Genomic DNA, 20,855 nt, shown 5'->3' on the forward strand with positions numbered 1-20,855 from the left:
AAAATACAAGCAACTCGATTTTTTAAATAGGCAAAACACTTGAATAGGTACTTCTCCAAAAATAATATATACATGGCTATCAAGCATGTGAAAAGATTTTCAACATCATTAGTTGTTAGGAAGATGCAAATCAAAACCATAAGTTGGGATCCCTTTATATTCAGCAAGATGGTCATACTCAACAAAAACAAAAACAAATAAAAAACGCTTAAAACAGAAAACAAGTGTTGAAGAGGATATGGAGAAACTGGAAACCTCATGAACTGGTGGTAGGAATGTAAAACGTTCAGCATGTGTGGAAAACAGCTTGGTAGTTTCTCATTAAGTTAAACCTAAAATTATTATATGACCCAGCAATAATACTACTAGGTATGTACCCAAGAGAATTTAAAACTGGTACTCAAACACTTGTACACACATATTAATAACATCTCTATTAACAATAGCCAAAAGGTGGAAACGATTCAAATGTCTATCAATGAATAACAAAATATTCATATCCATACCTTGGAATACTATTCAGCCATAAAAAGGAATGGAGAACTGACACATGCTTCAACATGCATGCACTTTGAAAACATTATACTAAGGAAAAGAAGCCAGACATAAAAGACCATATATTATATGATTCCATTTATATGAAATATCTGGAATAGGCAAATCCTTAAAGACAGAAAGTAGATTAGCAGTTGCCAGGGGCTGGAAGGAGTGGGGAAGGGGGAGTAATTGCTTAATGCATGTGGGTTTTCTATTTGCACTGATGAACAGGTTCTGGAACTAGATAGTAATGATGGCTGCACAACGTTGTAAATGTACTTGATGCCACTGAAATATACACTTTAAAGTAATTAAAATGGCCAGTCACAGTGGCTCATGTCTGTAGTCTCAGTACTTTGAAAGACCTAGGCAGGAGAATTGCTTGAGCCCAGGAGTTTGAGGCCAACCTGAACAACATAATGAGACTTTGTCTCTATAAAAAATAAACAAAATTAGCCAGACATGGTGGCGCACCCCTGTAGTCCCAGCTATTTAGGAGGCTGAGGTGGGAGGATCACTTGAGCCCAGGAGGTGGAGGTCGCAGTGAGCTTTGATAGCATCACTGCTCTCCAGCCTAGGCAACAGAGCTAGATCCTGTCTAAGAAAATAAAAATAAAAGATTAAACTGGTAAATTTGATCTTATCTGTATTTTACCAAAGTAAGACAAATTATGACTCAATTTTCACAAAGTAGTGTCCTAATATAAGGCTTACCTCATGGAAAGAAAATTCCCATTCTTATCAGCCATTGGCAGCAGTTGAAAGGGGAATTTTTTGTTTATATAGTTTTGCAATGTAAAGAAACAGCATTTGGAGGCATCATAGAAAGTAAAGTGCTGAGGAATTAATTTTCAAAATAACCATGAGCTCCTGATCTTCAGGAAATCAAATGTTAACATTTAGCTATATAATGCTTTGTTCTGATTGCTAAATCATCTCTTCTCTCTTTTTTTTTCTCTTTCTCCTTCGTTAGTATTATCTTTGTCCTAAGGTATATGCTCGACTTTCTTATTGTTTAGTACAAATATGGTTCTCTCTCAGTTGTATTGTTTCTCTTTTTTTGTTTATTTTGTGCTCAGTGGTTCTCACACACCATTATGCTTTACAATACAAAAAACTCTACATACTTCAAATTAAAATATTCAGCAGATAGTGAAACAATAGGTTTGGGTTCCCTCACTACATTTTCAAGTTTGCAAAAGTTATCACATGTACAGTGTTGGATATAATGACATAAGGAGCTGAACTGGAATTTAGGTTTTATTTCCTCTACCTTAATAAGTCATAGTAATGTACATAAATTTAATAATTACAACCACAGTGACATTTGGATTTTTTTTTGAAAAGCATTATTCTTTATTTTTTAAACTTTCTGACTTAGAGCTACCTGCTTGCCTATTATTAATTTAATTTAGTCATTTCTGTGATTAGCTTCTGGATAATACAGTGATTGATTTCTCATTCTATTCAGGTCTACAGTTCTGTCCTCCTCTGGTGAGCATTTTCTCCCAGGTTTTAAATTGCCCTTGTGCTCCTTCCTTCCCTCTGTTTCTAGGTTTGCTGTTTCTGGTAGTCTATGCCCCCAACACTCCAGTGCTGTCATCCTTGACATGCGTACCCTGTCTCTGCCCAGGAGAGGTGGTACCTATGCATAGCAAGAGTGGGCTCCCTGGGGACATGCTCCACCCATAGGGAAATAGCTTTCTTGCTCTTGGCCCTACTCTTCATCCACACTAGAATTTTGTTTTGCTTGCTTGTTGCTGTGTGTGTGTGTGTGTGTGTGTGTGTGTGTGTGTGTGTGGTGTGTGTTTTCTTAATATAATACATTTGCCTAATGAAACCACAACCAGCTAAGTAATTCTTTCCCTCAATAACCTCAGCATTACACTTGAGGCCTCAAAAGCTGTGGGCTTTCCGAAGGCAGTCTCCAGCTCTGCCAGTGAGTCTGGGTTCTGCCTACTGCTTCCTCACAGTCGTTCAGTGCTTCTGCGTATATGCCTCCTTTAGGAATCCCAGACAAGAAGCATAAAGCACAGTGTCATCCCCTCCTACTTCTCTAACTTCACAGGGAACTCTAATGTGATTCCAAACTTACCCTACACTCTATTGTGAAGAGGACGTGTATATTACTTAGTTTGAAAGAGCAGGACATATATGCAAACATTTGCAAACAAATAGAACGCCCCACCACACATACACAGCTCCAACTAAATAAACATCTCCAGACTTTTTCTTCTTTCTCTCTCTGCCTTTCTGTTTCTTTCTTTCCTTCCTCTCCTCCCTTCTTTCTTATTTTTCTTTCCTTCACTTCCTCCTTCCTTCCTTCTTTCCTTCCTTCCTTCCTTCTTTCCTTCCTTCCTTCCTTCCATCCTTCATTCCTTTTGTTGTTTTTAAAGAGAAAAAGTAATTCAAGTAACTGAGTAAAACAGAATAGACTGGTAAACAGGATTGCATATTTACTCAAGTACAACTACTTACATAAAGAAATGCTGACTAATTCCCATAGGTATCTGGTTTCATCATCTGCTTCAACCCTTCTGAGTTAGAAGAGAAGAAGGGGGAGAAGGCCCTCTAATCCAGTAAAATTTATCTATTCATATTTAAAGTCCTTTAAGGTAGATGTTCAGCGAATTTTGGATAAAATTTGGAGTTTTTCTTTGGTCTCCTGCTTATCTCCTGGGTGAGATCTAGATATATGAAGGAGGGGTTTAGTGGCCTTGAAAGGCTTGAGGCTTTGGGAGAGAGTGGTATCTCTGATCCCAGCAGTGTCCTCCCTCTCTTTATCCCTCCCCTCCTCAGGCTCCACCTCTATCCCCGCGTTTCTCTGAAGCCCAGCTGACCTGGCCTTCCCTCTAAAGTATTGGTTGCTGCTGTGTGAGTGGTTGTGGCCTCCCACCCTAGATGCCATCTGCTGATGGCTTTTGCTGCAATCTGTGGCTGGCCAACAGTCTGTCCTTTCTCAGTATGGCCAGGGTACTGGCAGCCCTCCTTGATAAACTGGCCATACCTTGGCTCTCCCTATTTGTGGAGCCTGCTGAGATGCAGGCATGAGTTCCATCAGCTCCAAGCCTAGGTACAACTATAGAGAACCTTGCCTGTACCATGCCATAGCGGTGCCTTGCAAATGCATGTGAGAACTTCTATATTCTATCACTGCCCACAAAAATTACAAGGCAGCAGTGAATTAAAAGGTCTAGCTTCTCCCTTTGCCCAAATATGCTGTGTTCTCACTTGTTTTCTATATGGTTGTCCTTAGGGAAGTTTGCGTGTTCTGTCTTACTGCATCTGCCATGACACATGAAGAAAACTTGGGCAGAAGCTCCTGAGGTCTTGGCACTCTCCAAAATGAAAGAAATTCATCCCCCACTTGAGGAGTTCTGTCCAAAGAAATGGGATCTGGTCACATTCACAGTTTCCTTACTTCTCAGCATTGGCTCCAGTCATCTGCTAACCCTCAGGCCTGTACGAGATGTGGATTTTTCTCCGTTTTTTTTTTTCCCCTTGGATGAAACTCAACAATCAGGTTTTCCAGAACTTTTCTTGATATATTAAATGGATAGATAAAATAATTTTAACAAAGTTATTTTACTCTCTTAAAAGAACCTTGCTTGCTTTCAACCTTTCTTTTCTTTCTATGATCTCAAACACACTATTTTGGGTGTCAAAACTTGAATCTTAAGTCTTTCTCCCTTCCTTTGTTTCCTGGGTGTAATAATTCTAACACTGTCTTGCCTCTATGCCCACACATTTGTAGACACTTTTTTTTTTTTTTTTTTTTTTTTTTTTTGAGGCGGAGTTTTGCTCTGTCGCCCAGGCTGGAGTGCAGTGGTGTGATCTTGGCTCAGTGCTGCAACCTCCGTCTCCCTGGTTCAAGTGATACTCCTGCCTCAGCCTCCTGAGTAGCTGGGATTACAGGCACATACCAACACACCTGGCTAATTTTTGTATTTTTCGTAGAGATGGGATTTTGCCATGTCAGCCACGTTGGTCTTGAACTCCTGCCCTCAGGTGATCCACCCGCCTTAGCCTCCCAAAGTGGAGGATTACAGGCATGAGCCACCGTGCCCAGCTGACACTTTTAAGAAGAAATATCCAAGACATGGACATAGGTAAAGAAATGACTAGGTGTTCTTTCAGTGTAGTGCTGAGCACAGACTATGGCAAAAAACCTGACTGAGGATTTCTCTAATTTTCTAGGGATGGTTCCCTTTATTAGACTACCTTTTACTATTGATTAGTATAGAGATTAAAAAACTGATATTTGAAAATGTATCTTGATTGAGAGCAACACATCTGATTCTTGTTCAATAGTAACGCAAAATTATTTTTATCCAGGAAAGGAAGTAATTGCAAATGTTAGAGCTTACTGCTGTTCAGGTGTTAGTTTTGTATCTAGTTCCAAATTATTTTCAGCCTTACTGTGACTGACAGATTACATAAATCTTTTCAGAGGGTTCCTTGAAAAAAGAAATCAACTCACAAAAGGCAGATTAAGAAGAGAAAAGGCATACAAATGTATTAACATATACTCAGAGGAGTACCACAGAATGATTACCCACTCCCAAATAGGATTCAGAATCTAATATACCATCTGGAGGTTACAGAAAAGAATGAGGGCTTGCATCTTGGCAAAATAGGTAATGGGAGGTGAGAGAAGAATTCCGTTGAGGGGCAATAAATGATTACTAAGAAAAGCAAATGGATTAGGGAACTGATATTTACTTGTAAATAGTTTTTGGAATTAGAACGATCTTATGAAAGAGTCTGTTCAGGTATGCTTCCCTTCTTGGTCTTCTTTTCTGCAATAGATAATGGGATAACAGGAAGGGGAAGAAAAACAATTGTTCTCCTTGATGGGTCCCCCCTGTCTTCATGTATCTTGGGGGCGGGGAGTATTTTCCAGTGTCTGTTGATCTAAGGCCCTTTAATATAAAGTATTCGTTATACCAGGAAACTATATTTTGGGGGTAAAGTTGTCTGTCCTCCTTTAATATCCATGTCTTGAATTCTGTTTTTAATTATTTTTAACATCTTACTGTTTCTCATATTAGTTTATGAGCTAAGTAAAATCTTTGACCATGTTTATGACATTTAGAGATTTGTATTTTAACAATACATACATAATATGGAATGACAATGGAAATCAATTATGTACACTTAGCTCTCACTTAAAACATTTTAAAAAAATTGTAGAGACAAGATCTTGCTATTGCTCAGGCTGGTCTGGAACTCCTGGTCTCAAGCAATCCTCCCACCTGGGACCCCCAAAATGCTGGGATTATAGGCATGAGCCACCATGCCTGGCCACATAGGGAATTTAATTGGCTTTTAAAAACATGATATAGGATTAAAAATATTGTTAGGTAAAAAAGTATATTTCTATTAATTACATTGTGAAAATTATGGGACATTCTATACTAATCCAAGTTATGCAATATTTACAAAAAGAAAAATATGTTAATTGAATTATGCAAATAAACATGTAAGTGATAAACAATAAGTACAGTTTATAAATAAATTGCAATTGGTCAGGCACAGTGGTTCACACCTGTGGTCCCAGCACTTTGAGAGGCCGATGCGGGAGGATCGCTTGAGTACAGGAGTTCGAGACCAGTCTGGACAACACAGTGAAACCCTGTCTTCACATTAAAAAAATACAAAAAATTATCTGGGCATGGTGGTATGTGCCTGTAGTCCCAGCTGCCTGGGAGGCTGAAGTGGGAGAAACACTTGAGCTCAGGAGGTAGAGACTGCAGTGAACCCCAAGACTGTGTCACTGTACTCCAGCCTGTGCAAAAGAGCAAGACTTTCAAAAAAGAGCAAGACTCTCAAAAAAGAAAAAAAGAAAAAAAAATCAATTATTAAAAGTTTACTATGCTCACTCAGAAGAAAACAGGTTGATGGAGTTACTAATGAAAGCCGATGGAGAAGTAAAGAAAGAGAATCATTCTTTTTAAGATGCATCTTTACACTTTTGAAGAAGCATGTTTATCTAAGTACTCAAATTGTACTTAGAGAACACAAACGCAAAAATCTAGAATCACAGTAAAAGAAAGGAAACAACACACACATACGCACACACGGAAGAAAGTCATTGACTCACAAGTTTTGAGAAATTTTTGAAAGTTCAAAATAGTTGAAACAATTGAAAAAGGAAATGACTACTAAAATTACCTGAAGCATATTATTGATGCAAAAAAGGCAGAATCAGCATCAAGAATGGGCTATGCTGCTTCAGGTAGTTAGATAGGCATGAATGGGGTAGGAGAGGGCTCTTCCCACACCCACCAGGAATGTCAGGCCATCATCAGTGATGATTCAACAATTATCACATTGCCTCTCTAAAAACGATAAGATAATTCGGCAGACAGGGCCAGGGAGAGACAATCTCCGATGGTCCACAGCTGTTACATTAAGAGTGTTAACTGAATGCAGGTGACAAGTGTAAGGTTTTTGTATGGGTTCGAACCCCGAAAGCACACCAACAAACACCACCAGGCGGTGTGGAGCAACATGCTGTTTTAAAGAGCGCCCGGGTGCAGGCAGGCTGAGGCCTAAAGTGTCAGCCCCCACTGAGGACGGGGCAAAGGTTTCATAGTCTTCTGTAAACAGGAAGTGTCCCACTCTGACGTGACTGCTACGTAGTACCCGGACTGCCTCTTTCTCGATCTTCGGGGATACCGGTCTTCCGGCCAGGGTAGGTGTGTTCAAGCCGGCTCTCTTCCTGCTTCTGCTATCTTGCTGAGCACGGTGCTGACGCTAGTGGCCTTGTGCCTTGGGACTGGGTCTCAGAAGGATACTTTCCACCGGTAGCATATTTGGTGCTGTGTGACTCAGATATTTGCCACTGGTAACAATGCCAGGATGTATTCGTGGTTACCAGGAGCAGAGAGGAATCAAGGTCCAGCACCGGGCTACTTTGTTGTACCACTGCAGGAGCAACCAAGCATGGCTTCCCTTGCACAGGAACTCTCACCTTCCCCTTATCCCAGTAGCAGCTTTGAGAAGGTCAAGAAGCAGAGAGTGCTAGAGCTAGCATTAGATAACCAAGGCATGGAAGTAATTTTTTAAAAAAATTAGTCTGGCACACAGTATATGTGTAGGCTTTATGTCTATGTGGCAGAATGAGTTCATATTTCTTAGATGGCATGGGAAGTTCAATTCTACTTGATCATTTTGCTCTGAAGATAGCACAGAGGCAGGTGAAATATAATAAGAAAAAAACAAACACGGCCTGGAAGTGCAAATCAGTAGACAGAGATAAAACTCTCACTTTTTTTCTGTTCCTGGTCTGAAATCTGGCTAACAGCCAGCTGTGGTAGAATAAAGAAGATCTAAAGCTTAATTTTGCTTAGTATTTTGAACATTTTAAAAACTATATTTACTATTATCATTTTTAATGATATAAAAGGGAGGTTATCTTTTCCCATGTAAATATTGATTACCTCAAATTTGCAAAAGCCTTTTAAACCAAATGCAATGACATTCTTACTGAGCCAGATTTGTGAGTCAGAGTAAGAAATATTTGGAGTTAATCAACTCTTTTCCCTTGACCCCCAACTATCACCACTTTAGATGATGGCATCTTTCTGTGATAAGTTATCTTCATGAGATGGAGCTAAGATCCAGCTAATCTACAGAGTTAATTAACAGTTCTTCCCTGGTTACCAAATAATCTTCTTTATCTCAATAAGTTCCTCAAATGTGCTTTTGGCAAACAAACCTTCTTATTTTTGCAGAATGTTCAACACACTGTTGAACTGCTGTAAAATGCTTATTGCAGGCACTTTTAAACAGATGTACAGAGTTAAGTATAATAAACCAGTAATATGTGATAAATGGCCTTTCGGACTTAGCACCAACCAATGACTGGCAAATATGTGTTTAAAAAAAATAAAATAAAAGTGGAACTTTCACATCTAACCGGCTCACATGGGAAATGCTGTACAACTTAGAATCATCTATTAGAGAAGATGAAACAGGCATTAGTCTTAGAGGTCAGTTCTTCAGTTGATGAATAAATAAACTGAAATTTAAAAGTTATGGTAATTAAGTGATATATGGAGTTCCACAGTCTTTTAGTGACAGAATCAAGACTAAAACCAAGGTTTCCTCACTTCCAATTCAGTGCTTTCTCCTTATATTACACTAAATAACTGCAGAAAGTTGATTGATGAGCTACAATTATTTAATTCAAGCTACCTTGGTCTGAAAACACCAATTCAATATTTTATTTAAAGCTACTGCAACTAAAAGAAGCAAGTCAAAATTTAAAAATTATTGGGCTGGGGCAGTGGCTCATGCCTGTAATCCCAGCACTTTGGGAGGCCGAGGCAGGTGGATCACCTGAGGTCAGGAGTTCGAGACCAGCCTGGTTACATGGTGAAACCCTGTCTCTACTAAAAATACAAAAAAATTAGCTGGGCATGGTGGAGGGCGCCTGTAATCCCAGCTGCTCTGGAAGCTGAGGCAGGAGAATTGTTTGAACCCAGGAGGTAGAGGTTGCAGTGAGCCAAGATTGCACCATTTCACTCCAGCCTGAGTGACAGAGTGAGAATCTGTCTTAAAAAAAAAAAAAATATATATATATATATATATATATATATATATATATATATATATGTAGAAGGGAGTATTTACACAGTTAATAAGCAGTTTTAGAAAGCATACTGTATGTTTCTAAGTAATTCATCCTCCCCAAAGATACGAATGTAGCATGTTATATTTTCTGTTTAATAGGATAAATGGTTATTAAAACAGTACAGCAACTACCAAATTGCAAAGAGGTCTCATTTTAGTAAAAGCAAATAAGGTTTTTTGAATTTTATTCAGTTTCTTGTAGTAATACCTTGGGTGAGGGTATCCAAGAATTTGGGAGTAAGGAAAATGGTAAAACTGAAGCACCAGTGGAAGTCCAAGAGGTTGGGGACTGTAAAATTATAAAGATAATTACAGAAGTGTTAGAACTCTATTTCCTTTAACATTTTGTACCAGGGCTGGCCATGTTAACCTCAGTTAGCAATTACTCAAATTTTGTCTGTTGCTTACTGGAGAGTAGAAGGAAAACCCTATTTTCTTTAGGAGCTGCTTTTGATGTTACTTTTGTGAGTCTAGTGAGGACTAAAAGTACCCTCACTGCTTCACTCTCAGGACAAACAACCAAGATTGCCTTCATCAACCTAACATTAATATTTATTCTGAAAAATTCCTCCCAGAAAGAGAAGTGTATAAACCAGTAAATAACCTCATGGTTTACTTTAAGAACTTCCCAAAATCCAGATATACTTCTTATCTGAAAGAAGTACACTTAACCAGCCTTCTTCTAGAACAGTGGTATGTGTGTGGGTAGACAACCTTCATCTCAGGACAATAGATGACTCAAATGGATAAGAGATCACTTATCTGGAAACTGGTGACTCAATGCTTTCGCTAAAATCTGCAACTTGATTTGTCCACTGCCCTAAACCATTATAACAAAACACTGTGCCCAATCCCAAATTCAGGTACTAAACACTCGCCTTCACCCACTGACACCTCAAACCCTATAAATATTCACAGCTTTCCTCCTTTAAGACATTACTAAGTCTTTTTTGAAGGTGGCACTCCCCCTTACTGTAACAAGTTATAAACTGAGCTTTCCTTGATGAACAGGTTATTTTGGTGTTCTGTTGGGACAGTTGGCAGCTCAACTGACACTATTAATGGCAACAAGCTTTTCCACTACAGAAGTGGCAATGGCTGTATTATTCATAAGCTATATACACCCAAATGTTCTTGATAAGATTTTGGTTTATTTTCCCATGTGTCATTTATTTGTAAGATAAAATTTTATGTATTTATTTTTGTCAGACAAACAATCTTAACTAGCATTTTCTATTCTTCTTTCTGCTGACCACTATGTAGGGACCAGTAAAAAGAAGCTGCAGGACTCTTGACCAGGCAGAGCTGTTGTGGGACACAACAGCTCACTGCTCCTCCACTCACTACTCTGCTTAGCAGTACCTCTTCACAGATATGGCTGAACCTCAGCCCCACCCTCCAGACTCTCCACTCAGGTAACTTTCATTCTTTCTTTAGAGGCATGAAGAAGTCCTATTGATATCAAAAGGAAAGACTGAGTTCTACTGCAGCTCTGCTCTGCCTGATTGAAATATAAGCTGAGTTTACCTCCCCTCAAGTGGCTGCTGTGAAGCAATGTGAGGAACATCTCTATCTCTAATTCCAAATCTGAAATGTATGAGGGGAAGCAGCTCCCTTGCTTTGAAAACAAAGCAAGTTTCCAAGTGTATTAGTCTGTTTTCATGCTGCTGGTAAAGACATATCCAAGATTGGGCAATGTACAAAAGAAAGAGGTTTAATGGACTTGCAGTTCCATGTGGCTAGGGAGGCCTCACCATCATAATGGAAAGAAAAAGACACTTCTTACATGGTGATGGCAAGAGAGAGAATGAGAGAGAAGTGGAATTGGAAACCCCTTATCAAACCATCAGATCTCATGAGACTTATTCACTACCATGAGAACAGTATGAGGGAAACTGCCCCCGTGATTCAATTATCTCCCACCGGGTTTCTCCCACAACATATGGGAATTATGGGAGTACAATTCAAGATCAGATTTGGGTGGGGACACAAAGCCAAACCATATAATCCCACCCTTCCCCCTCCCAAATCTCATGTCCTCACATTTCAAAAACAATCATACCTTCTGAACAGTCCCCCAAAGCCTTAACTCATTTCAGTATTAACTCAAAAGTCCACAGTCCAAAGTCTCATCCTAGAAAAGGCAAGTGCCTTCTGCCTATGAGCCTGTAAAATCAAAAGCAAGTTAGTTACTTTCTAGACACAATGGGGGTACAGGCATTGGGTAAATACAGCTGTTACAAATGGGAGAAATTGGACAAAACAAAGGGATCACAGACCCCATGCAGGTCCGAAATCCAGCAGGGCAGTCAAATCTTAAAGCTCCAAAATGATCTCCTTTGACTCCATGTCTCACATCCAGGTCACACTGATTCAAGGGTTGGGTTCCCATTGTCTTGGGCAGCTCCACCCCTGTTGCTTTGCAGGGTACAGCCTGTCTCCTGGCTGCTTTCACAGGCTGGGGTTGAGTGTCTGCAGCTTTTCCAGGTGAATGGTGGAAGCTGTCAGTGAATCTACCATTCTGTGGTCTGGAGGATGGTGGCCCTCTTCTCACAGCTCCACTAGCCCTGTAGGGACTCTGTGTGGAAGCTCTGATCCCACATTTCCCTTCTTCACTTCCCCAGCAGAGGTTGTTCATTAGAGCCTAGCCCCTGCAGCAAACTTCCGCCTGGGCACCTGGGCATTTCCATGCATCCTCTGAAATCTAGGTCGAGGTTCTCAAACCCCAATTCTTGACTTCTGTGCACTTGCAGGCTCAACACCACATGGAAGCTGCCAAGGCTTGGGGCTTCCACCCTCTGAAGCCACGGCCCAAGCTCCACATTGGCCCCTTTCAGCCATGCCTGTAGTGGCTGGGACGCAGGGCATCAAGTCCCAAGGCTGCACACAGCAAGGGGACTCTGCACACACCTGGCTCACAAAACCACTTTTCCCTCCTAGGCCTCTGTGCCTGTGATGGGAGGGGTTGCTGTGAAAACCTCTGTCACGTCCTGGAGGTATTTTCTCCATTTTCTTGTGGATTAGCATTTGGCTCCTTGTTACTTATGCAAATTTCTGTAGCCGACTTTAATTTCTCCTCAGAAAATGAGATTTTCTTTTCTGTCATATTGTCAGGCTCTGAAGTTTCCAAACTTGTATGTTCTCCTTCCCTTATAAAACTGAATGCCTTAACAGGACACAAGTCACCTCTTACATACTTTGCTGCTTAGAAATTTCGTCTGCCAGATATCCTAAATCATCTCTCTCAAGTTCAAAGTTCTACAAATCTCTGGGACAGGGACAAAATGCCACCAGTCTCTGCTAAAACATAGCAAGAGTCACCTTTATGCCAGTTCCCAACAAATTCCTCATCTCCATCTGAGACCACCTCAGCCAGGACTGTATTGTCCATATCACTATCAGCATTTTGGGCAAACCCATACAACAAGTTTCTAGGAAGTTCCAAACTTTCCCACATTTTCCTGTCTTTTTCTGAGCTCTCCAAACTGTTTCAACCTCTGCCTGTAACCCAGTCCCATAGTAGCTTCCACATTTTCAGGTATCTTTTCAGCAGCACCCTATTCTCCTGGAACCAATTTATTCTCTTAGTCCATTTTCACACTGCTGATAAAGATATACTGAAGACTGGACAATTTACAAGAGAAAGAGGTTTAATGGCCTTACAGTTCCATGTGGCTGGGGAAGTCTCAGAATGAGAGAGGCACTTCTTACACGGCAGTGGCAAGAGAGAGAATGAGAGAGAAGTGAAAGTGAGAACTCCTTATCAAACCATCAGATCCCGTGAGACTTATTCACTCCCATGAGAACAGTATGGGGGAAACCGTCCCCATGATTCAATTATTTCCCACTGGGTTCCTCCCACAACATGTGGGAGTTGTGGGAGTACAATTCAAGATGAGATTTGGGTGGGAACACAGAGCCAAACCACATCACCAAGCATCATACTTTAAGCCAAGAGGGAAAATGATAGCATTGCAGCTGGCAAGCTTATTTTATCACCGTTCTCCCCACAATCCAACAGGATCAAAGAGGCAGATTCAGGGCTGGGTCTGTGGATATGTGACCTGTGCTGGTGTACAGGGTTCCATACCTGGTTTAACAATGTTTTGTCACTGTTTTAAAACTCTCCTTTGTTTTTTTGTTTGTTTTTGTTTGTGTTTGTTTGTTTGTTTTAATGCTAGAGTCTCACTCTGTTGCCCAGGCTGGAATGCAGTGGCACAACCATAGCTCATTGAAGCTTCAAACTCCTAAGCTCAAATAAACCTCCCTCCTCAGCCTCCTAAAGTTCTAGGATAATAGAGCATGTCTCTTAAAGTGGAGTAAGCCACTGTGCCCAGGCACTTTTGAAATTTTTTAATGTAATTTTTTTAAGAGATGAAGTCTGGCTATGTTTCCAAGGCTAAAGTGCAGTGGCTACTCAGAGGCACAATCCCAATACTGGTCAGCTAGGCATTTTGACCTACTTCATTTCCAACCTGGGCCTATTCAACCCTCCTTCAGCAACCTGGTGGTCCACGGCTCCCAGGAGAAATTATTAATAATTTTAAAACAAGGCAACTTGCATTCTTATATTGTATTAGGCTCTGTAAGTTACATGCTAGGCAGTTTTATTGTTTTTTTACATTGTTTTCTAGAGAACATGCCCCTTTTGTAGAGTATTAATCCAGTATTAAATGTAAGATAAAGAATTATCTAAAACCCTCTTTTGACAGTCTTTCCTTTCTTGCTTAAAAAACCACTGCCTGTCGTGCTAAAGAACTAAAAATCCAAATCTGGGTAGCAAAATTTGAACTCTCAATTTTGAGTATTATTTTTAATAATTTTTACCCCTATTCCAACTGACCCAAAGCAAAAGAAATAGTGAACTGTTGAGGAAGAATGTCATGTACACAGACATTCAAGAGAAAATATTAGCTTTCATTTAAATTCTTACTTTAATAATTGGGAAAATATTTGGGCTAAATGTTGATAATAAACATGACAAAGCTACATTTTTTTTCTTTTTTTTTGAGATGGAGTCTTTCACTGCCACCCAGGCTGGAGTGCTGTAGCACAATCTCGGCTCACTGAAACCTCCCCCTTCTGGGTTCAAGCGATTCTCCTGCCTCAGCCTCCCGAGTAGCTGGGATTACAGGCACCTTCCACCATGCCCAGCTAATTTTTTGTATTTTTAGTAGAGACAGGGTTTCACCATATTGGCCAGGCTGGTCTTGAACTCTTGACCTCGTGATTCACCCTCTTCGGCCTCCCAAAATGTTGGGATTACAGGCATGAGCCACCGTGCCTGGCTGACAAAGCCACAACTTTTAAAACTTACAGATAACACTTACAGATTAATAAAAATAAGATAAATGCCACAACAGAACAAAATTACAAAAATATACACACATAGGCCACCAACGTGTAGAATACTAGTTAAGCTCGATAAAAATTAAAAAAAAAAATACAAACTAACACCAGGAAATGTTCTATACATCAATCAATTGTAAGGTAATTCTAAAATATTAAAGTTCTTCCAACATTGCCAACATTCATTCTCATTCATTTCTGCTGCCAGTAGAACCTGAGTAAAACACAAATATCTCAAAACTTCATGTAATTTATTTCATTTCATCCAGTGATCTCACTTGAAGTAGTCTAGCCTAACGAAATATTGATAAGTACTGTCAAGTTGTTATGTATAAAAATATTCACAGCAATATTATCCATAACACACAGAGTATGACACTAGACATGGCAAAATAATCAGAGATGCAGTCCAATATTTAAATATAAAGATGTTCATTGCAGTGTTATTCATAGTAAAGATAGTTTCTACCTTTGTGTGTAATGGCTTCTTGAAAATATGTGTCTATTCTGAATGTCAGTAAGATAATAAACAAACTTACATAGAATAAAGAGGTTCCTATTCCATAAGAACCAGAAATATTATGTTGTAATAAAACCTTGTCGAAGTTACAATTTCAGTGATATATGTTAAGATATTTTGCTTTATGTTCTACTTTATTTCAGTTTTATCTTGACAATAATACCTTTTCTTATTAGTATCTATGGTTTTTCGTACTTACATTCTTCACACAATAAAAAAGAATACGTACAAAATACAGTATAATCTAATTGATTGTACAAACTTGCAGAAGCAAAATCAGAGAGCCAACTGTGTTTGTTCATTATCTGATTTATCTGTAGTAAAGATTTAATTCAGCATGTAAGTGGTGATTTAAGGCTAATAGGGCATATTTTAGGATAGTTTGAATTTTTTAATTTCAAGCATATTTTGTCAAGAAGTACCTGTGTTTATATATTAAAAAAAGAAAACCAAAGTACCCAACATAAATTTTGAAATATAAGAATCACAAATACTTTACAGGAAAGGCTTTCAATTCTTTGGCTTATTGGAACAGCTATTTTACATGGAGAAACTTCCAGTTAATGTGCTCTCTGGGCAACATCCATAATCTTGGCTACTTTTTTAGCTATTGGGAAATCATCCCAAGGATACTTGGGCCCAGAGGCAAATGATAATGAAGGAGACAACATTCCTACAGACGCTGTGTGCTACAGCTTTTCTTTTTCATTCTTTTAAGTGGAGGAGTAAACTAAGTTGGTAATGGAGCTGGCATTCCTACAATTCAACTAGTAGTACTAGTGAAGGCAAAATTTTCTTCCAGGTCTGGTAAAATAAATATGTACCATTATGTATTAATAGCACACACTTACAAGTCTTAGATACAGATAGGACAAATAATATATAAGTTATAAATTATTGGATGTTTTCTTTAGTCTCTTTTCAGGATATTAACATAAATGTTAAGCTCTTGTATATTCTGTTAGCAGCCTCTGTTATAAACTATACCATCAATTTGTTAAAATGTTTATTAGTTCCTGATCTACTGTGTCTTAAGGGCAGAGAACATGTTTGTCATATTGTTTTATTGCTGGCACCTTAAACAGTGAGTGGCATATGTTATGTGCTCAGCAAATACTTATTACATAAACAAATAAGTAAATAATTAAATACGTACATGCTGAGTAAATGAGTGATTAAGCTCCAGGCTTGGAATTTATGGAAATCTGCTTAAGGCCAAACTCTGCAGCCTACACATTTTGGTATGATTTAACCAACGAGCTTGATATATTTAGCCTTGCTACTCCATGTACTATGTTTCAGTCATGCCAAACTACCCTTGGCAGTCACATCATTCTCAAAGTAAACCACACTATTTCAGATCTTCCCTTTTAGGTATTTTTAGAGCTTATAAAATAATATATTAGGAAGTAATTGTTTAATAAATGTTGAGTTGCATGGAAATTTAGAGAAGGAAAAGCTTTTCCTCTACCCTCTTTTGTTCTGTCTCTAGGGCCTGTGAATTAAATTGACAAAAGATCGATTAACAAGAGAAAAAGCATACAAATTTTATTTTATGCAGATATTTTTATTTACATGACACAGGGGCTTCACAGAAAAGAAGTGAAAAACCCAACAACGTAGTTAGATGTGGGAGCTTTATAGATAACTTTTTAACAATGGTTGACAAATTATAGGAAGGTTAACTAGAAATGTGTGTTAATAGGCATTAGTAAGATTTGCTATGCAGACTCATTTTGTCATCTCTGACCTTTCTGGTACAGAAGAGAGGAACACATTCACAAATGGAAATTTATGTCACCTTCAAAAAGGAAATTTATCCCCTGCTGTTAAACACGAAGAATGAGAGCTCTTCTTGTATCTACTGTTTTTCAATTGCTTTCAGTTCAAAATAATCTATAGCCAAAGTGGCATGTTTTGAGGTGGCATATTCTGATACTTTTCCAAATTTTTTTGAGCATTTTAACCTTTGATCATATGCTGGTGTTATATTTACAGTAGGTTAGTGTTCAGTCGCATAACCTTCATAAGAAGTTATTAATACAGGGACCCATTATATTTTAAATTCCAAAATCTCTCATTTATCTCTTTAGCACACCTGTTCAGTTTTGGCCTTCATAATCTAAGAGAAAAGACTTGTTCTTAGCTATTCCTAAGACCTATTCTGGAAAACTTCTTTAGATCAATAAAAATGTCTTATATTAAAACAAACAAACAAACTTTAAATCACTTTCATGAACATATGAAGTAAGAAATGATTTCAAAAAAGGAAAATAAAATTATACCTCTAAGTTATATTGGCTTACTTTTCTCCAAGTCTCACTATCTTAGTATCCTGCATTTATTTCTTGAAAATTAAATTTCTTGTAAGTAGAATGTCATTTCCGGCCTTCTTCAGTTGGCCTCTGATATTTACATATAACCGCTATTTAAGTGAATATGAGTTTTGCTTAGCAATTAATCAGAGTCAGATTGCCTTCCATTGTAGAAAGTAATTCACATGCAGATAGTTTCCTTAACTTTCTTCATTAAATTCTAAAGGAAATGTATGAAGCATCTGGATTTTTGACATACCTCTGTCTCAATAGTTGAAGTGATAATGTTTTTATTAAAGAGATGTAAAACACCTGGGGTGTTAACATTTAATTGAAGCTTTTTTTTTTTTTTTTTAAAGAACAGAAATGAATTTGTACTTTGTCATAATCAATTTCCCCAAAGAAGCAGTTACTCCACAGAAATCAGGCAATAGAACTGATACTTCATTTGATTTTTAGCTAAATGATCAAAATACTCATTATCTAAAGAATACTAATCCAATTGTAATCACACTGAAGATAAGAATAAATACCATCTTGTTAATCACACTGAAAATAAGAAGAAATACCACCTTGTGTTAAATATGTATTTCATCATTCAACAAAAATATATATTTTAAATATAGTTTTAGCTTTTATTATTTTCAGTCTATAACAACACTTGGACCTGACAAGATTCAAACTCAAGTGTGCCTAGAATTTTCCTATCTGGTAGAATTTTGAAGATTGTGAATTGTGTTACTAAATTTTCTTGTATACAAACAGAGCACATAATAGCAAATAACATTGTGATTGGCTAAAATTGGAAGACTTTAGAATAGTAACCCTGGTAAATACTATCATTTTAGAGAATGAGCCTTTTTGTAAGAAATAATAAGTAATTAAAAATTTTAATATTATCTTTTGTATATAACTATTCCATTATATGAAACAGGAGCTCCGGAATTGGAAGATCTCTTTTGCACAAAAATTTAAAGTCATATATCCATGCAATAATATGATTTTTTTTAATTTTTATTTTTATTGCTCATGAGCACTTAGACTATGTGTTGAAGAATTGTTAAAGGTAAAATCATGAAACAGAAAAAATGAACATATTTCAAAGAATTTGTTCTATGTAATAATCAGTAAGGGAGTCAGTAAGATGTAAAAACCGGCTCAAAGGAGAATTCAAAGGATACACATGTATAAACAATTAGAAATACTGAAGTGAATTTGCAAACAAATGTAAATTAGGTCAATATCCACAGGGCAATCACAGGGCAATGGTCAATTGCATTTGCACTGGGCAAAATTAATTTTCATTTCTAACAAAAGAATCATTTGCATTACTATTAGTTTTTCACAACTTAGAATAGTAAAACAGATTGAAGACCATGAAAGGCTTAAATAAAGGTATTCTGGACAGAAAACTACTAATCAATTTTTCCCATTTCAAAGTCTCATGGTTTTTCCTGACATATGTCATTGTGAGGTCATAATTTGAAAGGAAGAGTTAATGTTGCCTTTCACTGTGGTGCAGTAAATTTAATTAAATAAAGAACATAACCAAAACCAATCACTTTTCAAGAATGGCTGATGAAATTTGAATACTTTTTGTGTATTTTTAAAATAAAAAATTGCAATTAACCTTTACAAAGGATAATTTCCTTATACCCACTTCACATGACCATTTATATAGATTTTTGGTCTTACTTTCTGATAATTGTTAAAGAAGTATGAGAGAAAGACATGAGTTGTATTAATAGAAGAACAAACTAAGCTAAATATTCTTAATATGAGGCCAAAGCAGGTGGATTGTTTGAAACCAGGAGTTTGAAAACAGCCTGGGTAACAAAGCAAGATCTTGTCTCTACTTAAAAAAAAAAAAAAAAGATTCTTAACATGACAGAGCATGGCACTCTATAAATGTATAAACAAATTTGTTTTATGAGTTTATAGTATGTTTTACATATGGTGCAGTTTACATGTAGACTATCATGTGAATATCTCCCCTGAAATTGTGCAATGTGGTAGACGTGGTATATTTGCCAAAACTTGTATTTCAGGGATAATATCTATGGCTTACACCAGATTCTTAATGGAATCCACAATTTCCAAAGATAAAAACTTCTATTTCAGAATAAAATTATTCTGACCTACTTGTGTGCCTCATATTATTTCATTCAATCTTTTGGACTATTTATAGCAAAGAAGACAGCTAGGCTAACACAGAAACTGAAGTATGCTGGTGTGACAGGCAGATTTGTCTGAAAATCACACTGGAGACTCACACTAAGTTGCCTGAACACTGAGCTATTTGGAACCTCCATCTTCCCACTCATTTTTATTTTATTCCAGCAAAAAAATTATGGGTTCTTCATAATTGAGGTTCTCATTGAACCGTTGCCTTTTTTTCCCCCAGAATGAGGAGCCACAATTATCTCATACCAGACAACTCCTGTGAAGTACTGGTACTGCTATCCAGTCTGTCTAGCACCTCAGTCATCTGATTATTTGTCAATTGCTCTATAAAAAAGGGAGAGCAATGTCATGATGGAGTCTCTTCCTTGGAATGCAGACATACGTTACGCATCTTAGAGAAAACCCTCGTGTGAGGACCGTGTGATGCTACCGAAAATCAAAAGGCCTGTGGTTTCTATTCTTATGAAACCTTGGCTGCAGAGTTCCTCAATAAAGTGTATTCCTGTTCTTCAACCCATGCTGTAAGGTTTTGTGAATTTTTTACCTGGCTTTAGGAAAATACAGTGGGTGATGCTAAAGGGAAATAAATTTATGAAAGGTAGTGATCACAAAGAGATCAAATTCATACACTAATCACTGTAATAATATATATGTACATATTCTATTATTTCAATTATGTTTATGACCTTGATAAGAAAAAAAAAAAAAGCTGGGAGATTTGGGGATTCAGAGACATATAAGCAAGTACAGCAAACTTGGGAGACAGAAGCCGAAGCTAAATGGTAGGTAAGACTTCAGGGCTCTTGGGACTTGAAGAAAGAGACAAGTATAACTAACAGGACTCACCAACTGGAGTGAATTTAGGGAAGAGGATATTATGGTGGCCGTCATTTGAATACATCCTTGATTCCACCAAACAGTTGAGCATGTTCATATTATTGGCATGAAAGAACTGCCTTTGAAACAAAAAGAACAGTTTGTACTTAAGCTTTGGAACTCTAGTAACTCTGATATGGTTCCCCAATGAAAGGAGCATAACGTAAAGTGATAGGAGACATCTTCCTATCAACACTAGAAAATTAAGCACAGATTGTCCAGAGCATTAAAAGGCATTTGTCAAGTGCCTGAGGTGAGTGACATTTGTGAGAAAAGCCGACTGACAGAGATCAGTCACAATTTGAAAAGAAGTACAAGTGAGTTCTGAGATATCACCTGGAGCAGCCCAGGAGCAATAGTGACAGTGAGCATCTGGGCCACATGCAACAGCAGGAAATCCGCAGTTCAAGCCAGAGATGGCAGAAATTTCAAGG

The 20,855-nt window shown here is 37.8% G+C and overlaps 1 long non-coding RNA gene across 1 annotated transcript in view; it reads left to right on the forward strand.

Annotated features, from left to right (window-relative positions):
• LOC135966423 (uncharacterized) overlaps nt 1–20,128 on the forward strand; it is a 184,150-nt gene extending 164,022 nt beyond the window's left edge. Inside the window, exons 2-3 of the long non-coding RNA XR_010579745.1 lie at nt 10,441–10,592; nt 19,766–20,128. This is a non-coding gene — a long non-coding RNA (uncharacterized lncRNA). The remainder of the gene's footprint in view (nt 1–10,440; nt 10,593–19,765) is intronic.
• The last annotated feature ends 727 nt before the right edge of the window (nt 20,129–20,855 follow it).

The sequence above is a fragment of the Macaca fascicularis genome, chromosome 12 (assembly GCF_037993035.2).
Source record: "Macaca fascicularis isolate 582-1 chromosome 12, T2T-MFA8v1.1".
Classification (NCBI taxonomy): domain Eukaryota; kingdom Metazoa; phylum Chordata; class Mammalia; order Primates; family Cercopithecidae; genus Macaca; species Macaca fascicularis.